Genomic DNA, 13,770 nt, shown 5'->3' on the forward strand with positions numbered 1-13,770 from the left:
TCCCATGCTATATGGGCTGAAAAGCCAAATATTCCAATTCTTAGCTACTTCTGCAGCTAGAGGTGGCCGTGTGTCATAGTTCTATGTAATGAGATATAAGTGGGAGTCCCTGGGGAGGGCTTTCATTCCCAAACAATAAGGCAAGACCTTTCAAGGATCACACTGTTTATTCTTTGCCCTCTCACGTTTCTTTCTCCTTCCTAGATTGTAGATATACCTCCAACAGGGCCAACAGTCATCTTTTAACCATGAAAATAAAAACCCCTATACAAGGACAGTAGACAAGAAAGAAGGAGGAGCTGGTTCCTTGACGACATCATGAGTTGCTGCGTCAGTCTTGGACTGCCAAGCTTTGGAGTAATTGTATAAAACACTATTAGCCAAGTTTTCTTTTTATTAGTAACCAAACTTATTCCTAATGCAACAAGTACGATGAGTATTATAATAGAGGTACAAACTATAAGCGTTGGCAGAACCAAAGAGAAAATTATGTGAGAGAAGGGATAATCTAATTCAATACACATTTGAGTGCCTAATATGTGCCAGGCACTATGCTAAACCATAAAGACAGGGATAAATTAGCTAGGACCCCTGCCTCAAGGCATCATTTTCTGTTTAACAAAATGCCAAGATGCTTGCATTTAAAATTTCAATGAAAATGATATCCTTTCCACCACCACCATCATCATTTTTCTTCCTTGCAGAATACATTGTTGGCCAGGGTGGCATCTTAAAAAGCCTTTAGTTTGATTTTTATTATATATTATATAAAATAAATACAAGTATATAGAATGATACATTACATATGTATATGTGTTTATGTATATGTATATATAGTTTTTAAAATTTAAATACTTCAAACTTTAGACTCATGAAAAAGAATGCCATTTTGACTGGAAAATGCTGGGTTCAGAGAACCCTTGTCTTAAAGGCATCGAGGCATGAAAGCCAGTGTGGTGCAAGGGAAAACTCTGTTAGAGCCTGTGGTGGGAGGCTATGGATAATGAGAGACGAGGCTGGAGAGTTTGGACATTGTATCCCAAACCATGGCATTTGGCCTTCACCCTCTGTAGAGACTGACCCCCTAATATAGTAGGTGACAAAGTCTATTGGCTCTGGATTTGGACAAACCTGGGTCTAAAGTCCAGCTCCATCATATACCAAATTTCTTAGGCTGTTTGTAAGTAATTCTCCATCTGTACAATGGAGACAAGAGTAGGTCCAACCATGGATATGGTAGGCATTCACTAGTGTTGGTTATTAGCCACTCATACTCCTCCTCCCTAATTATCATAAATCTCTGAGATTCTTTTTGCTTTTCCTCTTAAAGCAGGACAAGTTCTCCCCAGTCTTGAAGAATTTACTACATAATTCTATTCATTTTCTTTGATCATGATTTTAACCTCTTTCTTTCAAGGCAAACTTCTTGATTAGGTGACGTAACACTACTGGCTAAAATGAATTTGAGAATTCATTTTATTAATGTTATTCTAGTCCTTTTTAACATAAAAAATAAAAATTAGGCATGTTGCACAATATATGCTATTTTCGAGAATTCATATAGTTTTGTGTTTAAAAAAATGTCCTTATTCTCCCATAGTCTCCACCATGGATACCTAAGTACTATTTGAGATCAGAGAGGTATTGCAGAGAGAAAAGGTAAAATAAAATACCAGTATTTTAATAAGTCCAGTAAAACAACTTACAACTGGTCAACTCTGTTTGTTTATACTCTGCTATGTTTCCATTTCCAAAAGAATACTTAAACCACCGGTCTCATTTCAAAACCCAACTTAAATTTAGAAAAATCACAAAAATGTAACTTAAAGCAACCATGTTCATGGCATTTATTGTTCATAGTTACTGGGTCTTGAAATGTACAATATTTACAAATTTACAATAGTATATCCCCCATTAAGAAGGCAGAAGAAGGTAAAGAAATCAGAAAATATGGAAAAATGAGCTTTTTAAGGACTGTAAGAAATATCATGAAGTCCATTAAAAAGTAGAAAGTTTATACTCCTTACTCATAGAGAGGCTCTCAAGTTCTCAGAGTGCATTAACTCTTATTTTGAAAACAATTCTAATGATTTTGCTCATCTGACTTCCAAACCCTCTTATGATGTTATACATTAAAATGTAGGAAGAGATTGTGATAGAGACAAATTGAGAGCAGCGTGAGTGACAGCTGACAATGAGACATGGAAAAGATTGCAATCTAATGCTACAAAATGTGGGAATAAATGTCTTTTTCATAGGGGATATTTATAGTTTTGGCCAGCCAAGCATCATTCTCCCCCTTTTTGTTTGGTGATAGCACACTAATTTTCTTTTGTGGAATCCATGCCTCCTCTATTCCCCATACATATGGCTCATGTGAGACTCTTATCCTTCTCTCTCTAATCCCCATGCTCCACCAATGCTCCAGAGATGAGGACACGCTTGGCCAGCGAGGGAACTCCTTCCCTGGTCACCTTGACCAGTTCAGGCATGAGCATGTGACCCACAGCTGGCCAATGAGAGTCAGGTTTAGGGTGTTTACTGGAACCATTAAGAAAGAGTTTTCTTTCTGTCGGGGTTGCTAAGCCCAGACTTGCTGTTGACAATCATTGTAACATACAAGAAAAGCCTTCTAAAGAATGAGGTAACTAACCACAGAACAAGCAGAGTCTTAATATGGAAAGACAGAAAGAGAAAGCTCTAAATTAATAATCACATTGCTGGTACCGCTGAAAGCAGCTCCTTTTCAGTTAGGTGAGCCAATAAATTTCTTACCAGTTTGAGTTGGGTTTCTGTCACTTGCCACCAAATAAATCCTTAGTAAGAATTTTCATACCTGAATTGGTCTTGAAGGAGGCCCTGTATAATAACAGATGTTTAGAAAGGTGATTCTACATCTTTAAGAAAATGAAAAGAAAAAAATTAGGTGGAAATATTTTGGTTTAAAAGGCATTAAAATATACAGTACAGTTTAGAGCTTCTCTTTTTTTTTCTCTAGAATTTGTTTATTTATATATGCATCAAAATGTGAACTCAAAAACTATACTCTTTAACAAGAGCACTTTAATTCTTTTCAAATTGCCTGGATGGTTCATAAATATTCAAACCTAGCATTCTGTGTTGGCAAATTTTTAGAGCTTTTCTTTAAAGCGAATGTTAAACAAAAATGTTGCATTCAGTAAAATAGGTGTCAGTTACTAATAAAATTAAGTGAAATGCTTTGTTTTTCAACAATGCTAGTTAAATGATATACTATAGTTAATGGACCCTAATTAATTTCTTTATTGTGTTCGTGGAGGTCTTTAAAAGTCTTTGGGTCCAGTAAAGGTTCAACAGAGTTAAGAATCGATGTGAGATGCTAGGTGTCTGAGATGGAAAAGTTAAAAAGTGAAGAAATATGGAGAAACTAGATGGCTTCTAAGCAGCTAAAAATCACTCATAGTTTAATGGAATAATAAAAGTTGGAAAGGCCTTTAGAAATTACCTTGTCCAATCTCTTTCATATTTAAATAAGAAAACTAAAACTTAGAGAAGCTAAATAACTTTTCTCAGTGAACACAGCCAATATCAGCCAAGCCCCATAGTAAAACTATAAATTTTGTGAAATGATATAGTTCTTTAACCTATATCTTTGACTTCATGTCCTTTCTATCAAGTCACTGCATTATAATTTTACATTTTTGTTATATTTTGTTTAAAATTATACTTGTATATACCCATAGTTAATTATAAGTTTGAAAACACATTCCACAAGCAAATATAAATATTAAAATTTTCTATCTTTTGTTCAGCTCTACTTTTTTCCATTGTTATCAATGTTATAGAGTTTATTACAAACAAAAAATTCTTACTAATCCATTTAAGTTGCACAACATTGGTAACAAAATGAATGAAATAAGAACTATTATTCTATTCTCTTGACAAATATTGTTAACATATTCTGAATTATCAGTTAACTGGCTAGGTGACAACTTGCCACTTAAATATGACTTAAGATTCTAAGAATTAAGAAGCTTTTCATTTTAAAAAATCCAGTTAAACTTAGATGGTTTGAGAGATTTTTGTATACCAGAAAATTATACTGAGAACTAGGAAGGCAAGGTACATTTTAAATAAACAGTAAAAGGGCCTATACACAGAACCAAGTTTTTTCAAGTTTTTTTTCCTGCCTCTCAATCAGGATATTGCTTTATTCAGACTGATACCCAACCTGTAAACCATATTAGAAAAAAATGTATTTTTTTCAAATGGTGAAATTTGATAGACTTCATAAATTCAGTAAATAATGTGAGTTTAATCAAAGTTCTCTGACTCAAGTACAGATTTCAATAGAAGAATGAGGCTTGACATAAGCCCACGGACATGGCTGTTAAGACTGTTGTGACTGCCCACTTGCTTATAAGTTAGTAGGTCAAGTATTTTCTAAAAACAAATGCAAAGGCTATTGGCCAATCATGCCTCTCTTTAGCATTCCCAGTATACGGAATTTCCTACAGGACTGATACACATACTTAGAAACTATCTTGATTTAATTTGAGTTTTATTTTACAGTATTAGGCACGTATGCCACCAAAATCATAGAGCTGTGGACTTCAAAGGAACAGTCTGCTTTGTCTTTCCTCTAAACTTGAGAGAAAACTGCAGATCAAGAATAATAGATCAAGAATATGAGCAGTTCTGGTACGTATATATACGTAAATAAAGAGGAAAAAGTCTGTTAACATTAGTTGCCTTTGGGGAGGGAAATGGAGTTGTTGGAATTTCATTTTTATTCTCTATGTTTCTTTATTGTTAGTATTTTTACAATAAGAAGATTTTCAGGGGCTTCCCTGGTGATGCCGTGGTTAAGAATCCATCTGCCAATGCAGGGGACACGGGTTTGAGCCCTGGTCCAGGAAGATCCCACATGCCGTGGAGCATCTAAGCCCGTGTGTCACAGCTACTGAAGCCCGCATGCCTAGAGTCCATGCTCTGCAACAAGAGAAGCCACCGCAATGAGAAGCCCTCACACCGCAACAAAGAGTAACTCACCACAACTACAGAAAGCCTGTGTGCAACAAAGAAGACCCAACGCAGCCAAAAATAAATAAATAAAATAAATAAATTAAAAAAAAAAGATTTTAAAATACAATTTAAAATACATTTAAAAAGAATTTACGCAATTCTTAGAGCTTTAGAGAAAAGAAAATGCCACAGCTTTCCTTGGTAATAATATTTTTCATAGACTCTGGTAATTTGATTTTAGGTAACTTAATTCCACCTCTCACAATTTAAGTCATTTTTTTGTTTTTGTGGTTTTCAAAGAAGATGGGGGAACTGCCTAGAAGCTTCTAGAGCAATTTTCAAATATTTTTTTAAGCCAGAAATCTTCTGTTAAATGAAACCTTATCCTGAAATCCAACAAATGGGACAGATAAAGGTGGAGCTGCAGAAACCCTGTCCACTCACCCCTGTTCCTCCTGGCAAGTGAAGCACACTTTGAAAACAACTTCCATAATAAATATGCTTTCATATATAGAAAGAGGTTTGTTAAATCAGCCTTTTCTTTTTCAGGTTATCTTATTAATCTAAGTGTTTAAAAGTGCTTTCTGTAATATTCCAGAGGAAATGAAAGAATTATCAACTTGCAAATGTCCACAGGCTCTTGGGCAAGTAAAATACACTTACTGCTATCAACTGAATTACTGCTGAAAGATCATTACATGGATAAAGACTGGTTGTTCTTGTTATTTTCTGTCTTTGGTAGGACGGGCTGACATTTAATGGGTTGACTGTACTGAGAATTTACATATATTGCTGGAGTACTCTATGCACTGTATTCATGCATTTGAAAAAGCATCTCCATGATTGTTCATTAAGTACTCTATAACAATTATAATAAAAATCTCCTATCTTTGGTGTTCATCCATTTATGTGTTAAAAGTGTAGGGTTTCCATACCATACGGTATTTCTATGTAGAACATATTGAAACTTTCCAATTTCTGGATTCTGCTAATCAACTCTGATCTAATACTCATTTCCCAAAAGAAGCCCTATTCCATCAGTGAGGAATTCAGATAAAGTGAAGAGTAGGGCTTAAAATTTCCTCAATAATTAATTACTGAAATGACTAAGAATGTCTCCTTGAATGAGAACTACCTTATTGGAAAGTATTAAGTGTTCCAACTGCATGCAATCAAATTATCAAAAGAAAACAACCACTATTCTATTTGGTGAATTAATATAGTGATTTGACTGAATCACTTATGAAGTAAAACACTATGCAATAAGATAGGAATAAAAGGAAATTATCCCTAGGTAAGAAGGGACCCAATACTTGCTCCTCTTTGTAAAATACCCCCCCCCCCACCCAAAGGCAAATATGTTTAATTGAAAGTTTAAAATATTACTTTTAGGCTTACTAAAATCAGAATCTCCAGAGACTGAATCTCCCCAAGTGTGGCAATGTGACTTATTACCTACCTAAGAGCCACTGCTCAGGTATGCCAGTGGGTCCCTTCACCAGCCCTAGGAATAAATCATGACTGGTCTAAGTCAATCTCTGTAACATCATTCCTCTTTGCCAGCTGTTGGTTTAAGGATGAGCATGATTCATTTCTTGCCAATGAAATTTGAGGGCAAGGCTACTGCAGACAACTGGGTAAGATTTTCCTTCCTAATATAAAGAGAGAGAGGCAAGAGGAGAACCCTCTTCTCTTTTTGTCTTTGTGTGTGTGTGTGTGTGTGCGTGTGTTAGCAGGGGAGGGTGAAGCTGTGGATGGGGACTGTGTTTCTTGGAATTCTAGCAGCCATCATTTATCCATGAAGAAAAAGTCAAGATTAGCTAATGGAAAGCAACCTGGACCTTGATATCAACGTGCTACTGAACAAACCTTGGATCTACTTACCTTAGATATTTCGTCGTATGAGAAAAGAAGCTTGTATTTTTGAAGGCAATTTTGGCTGAATATCCTGTTACTTATAGCCAAAAGCATCCTAACCAATACAACAGGTGACTCTGATGCAGAGCCGTCTTTGAGAAGCTCTGATAAGGAGCAGTGATGAGGAAGCTTTGGCTTACACGTGTCTCCCTAGCTTCTTGACATGGGGCAAAACCTTCACAGAGGATGAACAGATAGTGATAGAACACTGCCTTCGTATCGAAATTTCTCAAAAATGTCCAGAAAAGAACATTTGAGCAGCTAAAAATCAGTGCCAAGGTTTTTAGCACCATTCTTTTAGTCTTTAGAGACTGCATAGCTTGTAAGGTTATATATTTTTTCTGCCCTATCCCTGAAGTTTAGTTGTAATATTTGAATATTGAATTTTTAAAAGTTGGGCTTATAAACATATGATTGTTTTGTTACTTTCTACTCATGAAACAAAACAACAAGAACAACAAAACACAACTACCGTCACTGCCTGGGATTACATGTTTTACTTCTCTACTTGATAAAGTTCTACGAGTCATTCAAGATCTAACCCAAATGTCACCATCTCAGTTAGTATTTCCTAACTCCATGTAGACTAACTCTGTCCCTCTTTTTTCTCTCTAAGGACTCATTCATTCAACAAACCTCTATTAAGCTCTTAACCTGTTCTAGCCCTTGTGTTAGGGATTTGAATGTGAACAATCTGACACAGTTCCTATAGTCAAAGGTTGCGACCTAGTCAGAGTATGACAGATCATTCCCTAGGTAACCATAATGAAGTGTGGTTAAGTTTCAATTTAAGGCACATGAGATAAGCAACCCCATCTTTTCACAATCATTGAAGTTCGTCAGCCTTTTACTGGGTTTCTATGGTGTGTAAACACAAGAGACAGAAAGATGACTGAGATGCAGTCTCTGCTCTTTAAGAAAGGGACAGAGATTGCTATGTGTTCACCAAACCAGTTTCCTCTGCTGCCTAGACACACAGATAGTTGACATTCGCAGCCTCCCTTGCAGGTCAGTGTGGCAAGTCCCTGAGTCTGGCAAAGGGATATAGGCATAAATGATGTGTTGTACTTCCACTGCTGTAAGAAAGCTCCCATGTTTTACATTATGCTCTCTCTTTTCCTGTCCATTGCCCGGAAACTAAGGACTCTAAGGTCTTAGGGGATGGCAAAACCATAATATAAAAAGAGTTAGTGTTCCTGAATCACTGAGGAGAAGGCCACCAGCTGAACACCTGGTTGGACTTTATATGAATGAGAAATAAGCTTCTACTGTGTTAAGTTACTGAGGTTTCAGAGATTATCTGTTACAGCAGCTAGTGCCACCTTAAGGTAATTTAATTATAATGTCAGAAGTGCAGGCATAGAGTTAAACAGGGGAGAGGAGATAATGCCTTACGTGGCTGATACTTGAATCAAGCCTTGAAAGGTGACTTAGTCTCGAAAGAAAATAAAGACCATTACAGGCAGAGGAACCACATGATTAAAGGGTAAGGGGTAAAAAGGAAAGTGCAGGTAGGGAATTTTGTGCACATCCATGTCAATGAGATCATAATGAGCATCATATGCCAGCTATGTGGAGCGGTCAGAGGAAAAAGGACATGAAAACCCTGAGTGTAAATCCTTCTCGTGTCATTGCCTCCTAACTGGGCTATTTGGGGCAAGTTACTTAGCCAGTCTGGACAATTTTCTTCAACCGCAAAATGGTGATAATGCCTACATCACAGAAAACCTTAAACTAGTACTAAGTACATCAAGGAGTCCCAAAAAAGTCCCTCAGTGTGGGCTTCCCTAGTGGCGCAGTGGTTGAGAGTCCGCCTGCCGATGCAGGGGACACGGGTTCGTGCCCCGGTCTGGGAAGATCCCACATGCTGCGGAGCAGCTAGGCCCGTGAGCCATGGCCGCTGAGCCTGTGCGTCCGGAGCCTGTGCTCCGCAACGGGAGAGGCCACAGCAGTGAGAGGCCCGCGTACCGCAAAAAAAAAAAAAAAAAAAAAAAAAAGAAGTCTCTCAGTGCTTTATCTTCCTTTCATGAGATTTTCCTTGAGAAAGAAGCATACATGTACTGTACTGAAGAGCACAGATAAGGGACACTGGTAAGCTCAAATCTTTCATCCCTCCTTATGAACCACAGAAACATAAATACTAGATTCCTAAAAAAAACACATAAAGATCTTTTACTGTATTGGCAAGGTATACTTAATAACTTTATAAGGCCCTTCAAAACTCTTTCGAACTTATCATCATTTCACTTTCCTTAACCTGTATGACCCAAGACTACAAAGAATGCTCCCTCGTTACACAAGTGCATATACAGGGAGCTCCATCTCCCCACATACTAGTTTCCTAGGCTTTGTGTGAAAAAGATGTAAATTCCTTTTCCCCAGAGGAAAAATCTGTTCTATCATTAGGGTCTGTGTGCCAACCAAGAGTCAGTGGCCTCCCTATGATCAACAGGACCCGTGAACAGTTAGTCATGAACCAGACAGTCAACAATCTCTTGTGATATACTCTGAGAATGTTTTAAATGAAGAAATGTTTTACATTATGCTTGTAGAGCAAGAGACTTCAGAGATAATCTAGTGTATGGGTAACAAACTCAAGTACCTTCAGAGGCCAACTCAAATGTAGGAGTCTGTAGCAACTAGAGAGGGCAGAGCCCAAATGAAGGCATTCAAATCACTGCCAGGCCCTGGATCTAATCTCATGGCTTCATTTCCCATCTAAAGAAACTGAAGAGATTAGGTGACTTTTAGAGGCTATGCAGCAAACATATTACTCAGAGTCAATGCAGAAAACAGACACCATGCCCAATAGTTTAAGCAGAAAGAGATTTTATACAGAGAATTAAGTGAATTGTTGCAAGGCTAGAGGTTGTTGAAAGGGCTACAAGTGCAGGGTCTTGGCTGGGCCTCTAGGAATGACTTCTAGAACACTACTAGACGAGCCACCAGGGAATATACTAGTTTTGCCACAATCAGGAGGCCTACAGGAACCAAGGAGTTCAAGAACATACTGTACCTGTGACCCTGAGAAGCTGGGATCTGGAAGCTGTCTGGACAGGGAACTCAGAGTATGTTGACTACCTCCCTCAGCTGCCTCTTGACAGCCAGAGGGCTGGTGACTCAACATGGCATGCTGAGTCTGGTTGCTGTAAGTCCCTCCCAACACCCACAGTTCTAGAGCCTGGACACTGGCACCTTGTGCACCTTCCATGCTAACAGAAAACAGCCAAAATCATCAGGGAGGAGCAGGGAGGCTTCTGCCTTATCTCTGCCTTTGAAATCTCTGGCAAGTCATCCAGAACTCTTATTTACACTCAGAACTCTAACTGGAAGGGAGTCTGGGAACTGTTTTTAGCTTTCCTGTTTCTCCTGTACAAGAAGGCACACTAGTCACAGGTAGGAATGAGTGTGAGTGCCAAACTTCCATATCCAGCACAGAAACTTTCTGTGTAGGCCCCAGGATTCAGACCTACATCACTGATTTTCCCTACGTATTCTATCATGCCTTCTATGGAAACCCTAAAAAGGCAAAAATCTAGTCAATAGGACTGTAATTCTAAAGACCTTAATATGCTAGAAAATATGTGAACCGGTCATTTTGCTCACATCATTAGTATAGGGTAAATCACACTACCTAATTAATCGTTAGGTATATTCCGATCCATTGGATTTTGAGCTCCTGAATTGTATTCCATTCTTATTTGTAACTCCTGTCCCCAGGTCTGCTTGGCCCACAGAAGATGCACAGGTATTTGCTGGATTGAAATGTTTCACTCTTGACTTAGAGAGAAACAGTAAACCAGAATTTCATGAGATACTGTATAGCAGCAATAATATCAGGTGGAGGGCCCATTATAGACGAATGGGGAAAGGGGGTTTTAGCCTTTCAGAGGTAGATCTGGCAAAGTAAAGCACCTGCTCTGTCTCTAGCCACTGGTGTCCTGGATTTCTTTCTTTTTTAAAATTAATTAATTAATTAATTTTTTGGCTGTGTTGGGTCTTCGTTTCTGTGCGAGGGCTTTCTCTAGTTGCGGCAAGCCGGGGTCACTCTTCATCATGGTGCGCAGGCCTCTCACTATTGCGGCCTCTCTTGTTGCGGAGCACAGGCTCCAGATGCGCAGGCTCAGTAGTTGTGGCTCACGGGCCTAGTTGCTCCGTGGCATGTGGTATGTGGTATCTTCTCAGACCAGGGCTCGAACCCGTGTCCCCTGCATGGGCAGGCAGATTCTCAACCACTGCGCCACCAGGGAAGCCCGTCTTGGATATCTTGATGGAAGGCTAAAGTTAGTGGTGTCTTCCTGCTATTGATCTTTTGGGCAACAAAACACACCAGAATCCAGGGTGAGATAACAAGGCTGACATAACAAGCTGATGACTGGTAAGTAAAATAAAGCCACAGACTCAGCGTGCGCTTTGAGCAGGGGCTTATTTATATTCCCCAATCAGGAGGAAGTGATGAGTCTTTGCACATGAGGGGTGCTAACCCAGGCCACAGTAGCAGCAACGTATGATGGATTTGAGAACTAAAACAAAACGAACAAGAAAAACCTACTCCAATAACAACTAACGACAGGAGACACACACACATCCACACCCACCCACCACTCTGCGTACAACCAGAAGGCGCTGGGCGCTAGCTCCCAGCCTCTGGCCCGGCACTAGAGGATTGCCGCCACGGCCGCCGGTTTAATTTACGCTCAGTGCTCTCCGGGGGCTACTCACCTAACGCTCTCGGGCTCAGGCAGCCGGCTCAGCCCCATGGATGCGAAAAGGGGCTCAAAGGCCTGCGGTAGAGCCCGGGGGAACCGGTTTCCGGGTGGCGCATCGCTCCAGGCGGCGGCGGAGGCTGCAATTATTGCAGATAGCGGGGCGCTGGGAGCGCCGCCGGGTGTCCGCGGCCCCGCCTTGCCCGCGGCGTGGGCGGTTCCGGGAAGGCGGCCGGGTGCGGTTTGTGTGGACCGCTCAGGAAGCCCGGGCGCGCTGGGACCCCATAGCGGCCACCCCACGCGCTCTCCGCGGGTTTGGGGCCTCAGAGGGCGGGCGCGCGGCTTGAATTGGGGCCCGGAGAACCGCGGGTCCACTTCCCGGGACCTCGGGGCGGCGCCGCGCGGTGGGCGGCCTCGCCGGCCCCTGGGGACCGGACGAGCGTGTCTCCCCGGGAAGCTACCGGGATAGTTGCCCAGCGCGCGCCGACCCTGGCGCCGTCTCAGCCGGCTATGACGAGCTCCTGGGCGAGGACGCGCAGCACTGCCTCTTGCGGAGCCAGGAGTGCGGCCCGGGCAGCAAATTGCTGGCTTTATCGTTCCCTTCTACATTTTGGTTTTTCACTCCACCTTTTTAGTTGTGCTTTTTAGACGTGTCTTCTCAGGTGGGGCGGGAAGACCTCTCTTCAGGTGACCAATTAAGTGGGATAAAAGACTTGTTCTTCTCCCTTTTATCGCTTAACACTTGCCCTTCTTGCGTTTATGACTTTTTTCCCATCAGCATTCATTTAATTCTGCCATTTCCGTGTCTTCCTTTCCTCTATATTTCCCTCCCCCTCCCCTTTCAACTAAGTGTGTGTATATGCACGTGTGCCCCTTTCGAGGTAATTTTCATTTCCTACAGAAATAAAAATTTTCTTACCTGTTTTTCACTCCTTTAAGCAAGTGCCAATTTTAATCGCCGTTTTGCAGGCAAGAGGTACAATGTCACGTAAATGTCTCCACCAGGCAGAAACCACTCATTCTTCTCTCTTAGGTCCTCCCTTACGGAGAGAATGGATGAACCTAGGTTCCGTCTATTAAGCTTCTTCAGAGCATCTAAAATGATTATTTTCCTAAACGGAACTCTTCCTCTCCTAAAGCTCGCAAAAGTTTCTAGTGACATCCAGCTTCCTCTTATAACAGGAATCAAATATATTTTTCCATTTCTGTCAGTCATATGATCATTGATACATCACATGATTTGATCAACACGACTTTGGAGAACATTGAACTTTTTGGCTAGTTTTTACTTTGTTTTTATTGTTTATAATGTTTTATAGTTTATAGTTATCTCTGAGAGAACTAACTCTGAGGGAGCATTTGTTAATATTTAGAGTCCATTTTGCAGTATTCATCATGTGTTTATTTATTTACTTGGCTGCGCCAGGTCTTGGTTGCTGCATGAGAGATCTTCCATCTTCCTTGTGACATGTGGGCGGGCGCTTTAGTTGCGGCACGCAGGATGTAGTTCCCTGACCAGGAATCAAACCCGGGCCCACTGCATTGGGAACGCCGAGTCTCAGCCACTGGACCACCAGGGAAGTCCCATCATGTGTATATTTACAATTCATTTTTTCATAGCTTACATATACATGTATAATGGCTCAGAGCATGAAGTACTTCATAAAAGCTTAAAAGCTTCAGTGTTCCATTACTTCACTTGATAAGAAGTTACAGCATTTTGATAATGATACATCCAAAGAAACCCAAGTCATTTGGCCCAACACCCTAATTTTACAAAGCAAAAAACTAAAATGGAAGAGAAATTGGATGACTTAGGTTCTAGGTAACCAACCAAGCTATATGTGGTCCAGTAGTGGAATACCTGGTCCAGAACCCTAAAGCAAATCTTAAAATCAATGGACTCTTCAGGAATGTTAGTCAAAATATCCTTTGCTGCCAGATTTTATTTTGTTTTATTTTTTGCTGTCGGTTTTAACTTACCTTCATCAACTGCATGTTCTTTCTCATACATATAATTTTAAACTTTCATTGTCCACTTCAAAATTTTCCTTTTTAATATTACAGTTCTGAGATGAAAGATTAACTGCTCATTTACTGAGTATCTACATGTGCATCATACCATTTGGTCTTTTGAGGTAAC

General features: G+C 40.2%; 1 protein-coding gene across 5 annotated transcripts in view; it reads right to left on the reverse strand.

Moving 5' to 3' along the window:
- SLC9B2 (solute carrier family 9 member B2) overlaps positions 1-12,119 on the reverse strand; it is a 48,114-nt gene extending 35,995 nt beyond the window's left edge. The window contains exons 1-3 of one of the 5 annotated variants that reach the window (XM_060104363.1): positions 11,644-12,119; positions 11,252-11,444; positions 2,776-2,897 (exon numbers count right to left, since the gene is read on the reverse strand). The gene's annotated coding sequence lies outside the window, so the exon portion shown is untranslated. The remainder of the gene's footprint in view (positions 1-2,775; positions 2,898-11,251; positions 11,445-11,643) is intronic. The other 4 variants (XM_060104376.1, XM_060104348.1, XM_060104368.1 and 1 more) reach the window with 4 other exon arrangements.
- Between the last annotated feature and the right edge of the window lie 1,651 nt (positions 12,120-13,770).

This window comes from Mesoplodon densirostris, chromosome 1 (assembly GCF_025265405.1).
Source record: "Mesoplodon densirostris isolate mMesDen1 chromosome 1, mMesDen1 primary haplotype, whole genome shotgun sequence".
NCBI lineage: Eukaryota > Metazoa > Chordata > Mammalia > Artiodactyla > Ziphiidae > Mesoplodon > Mesoplodon densirostris.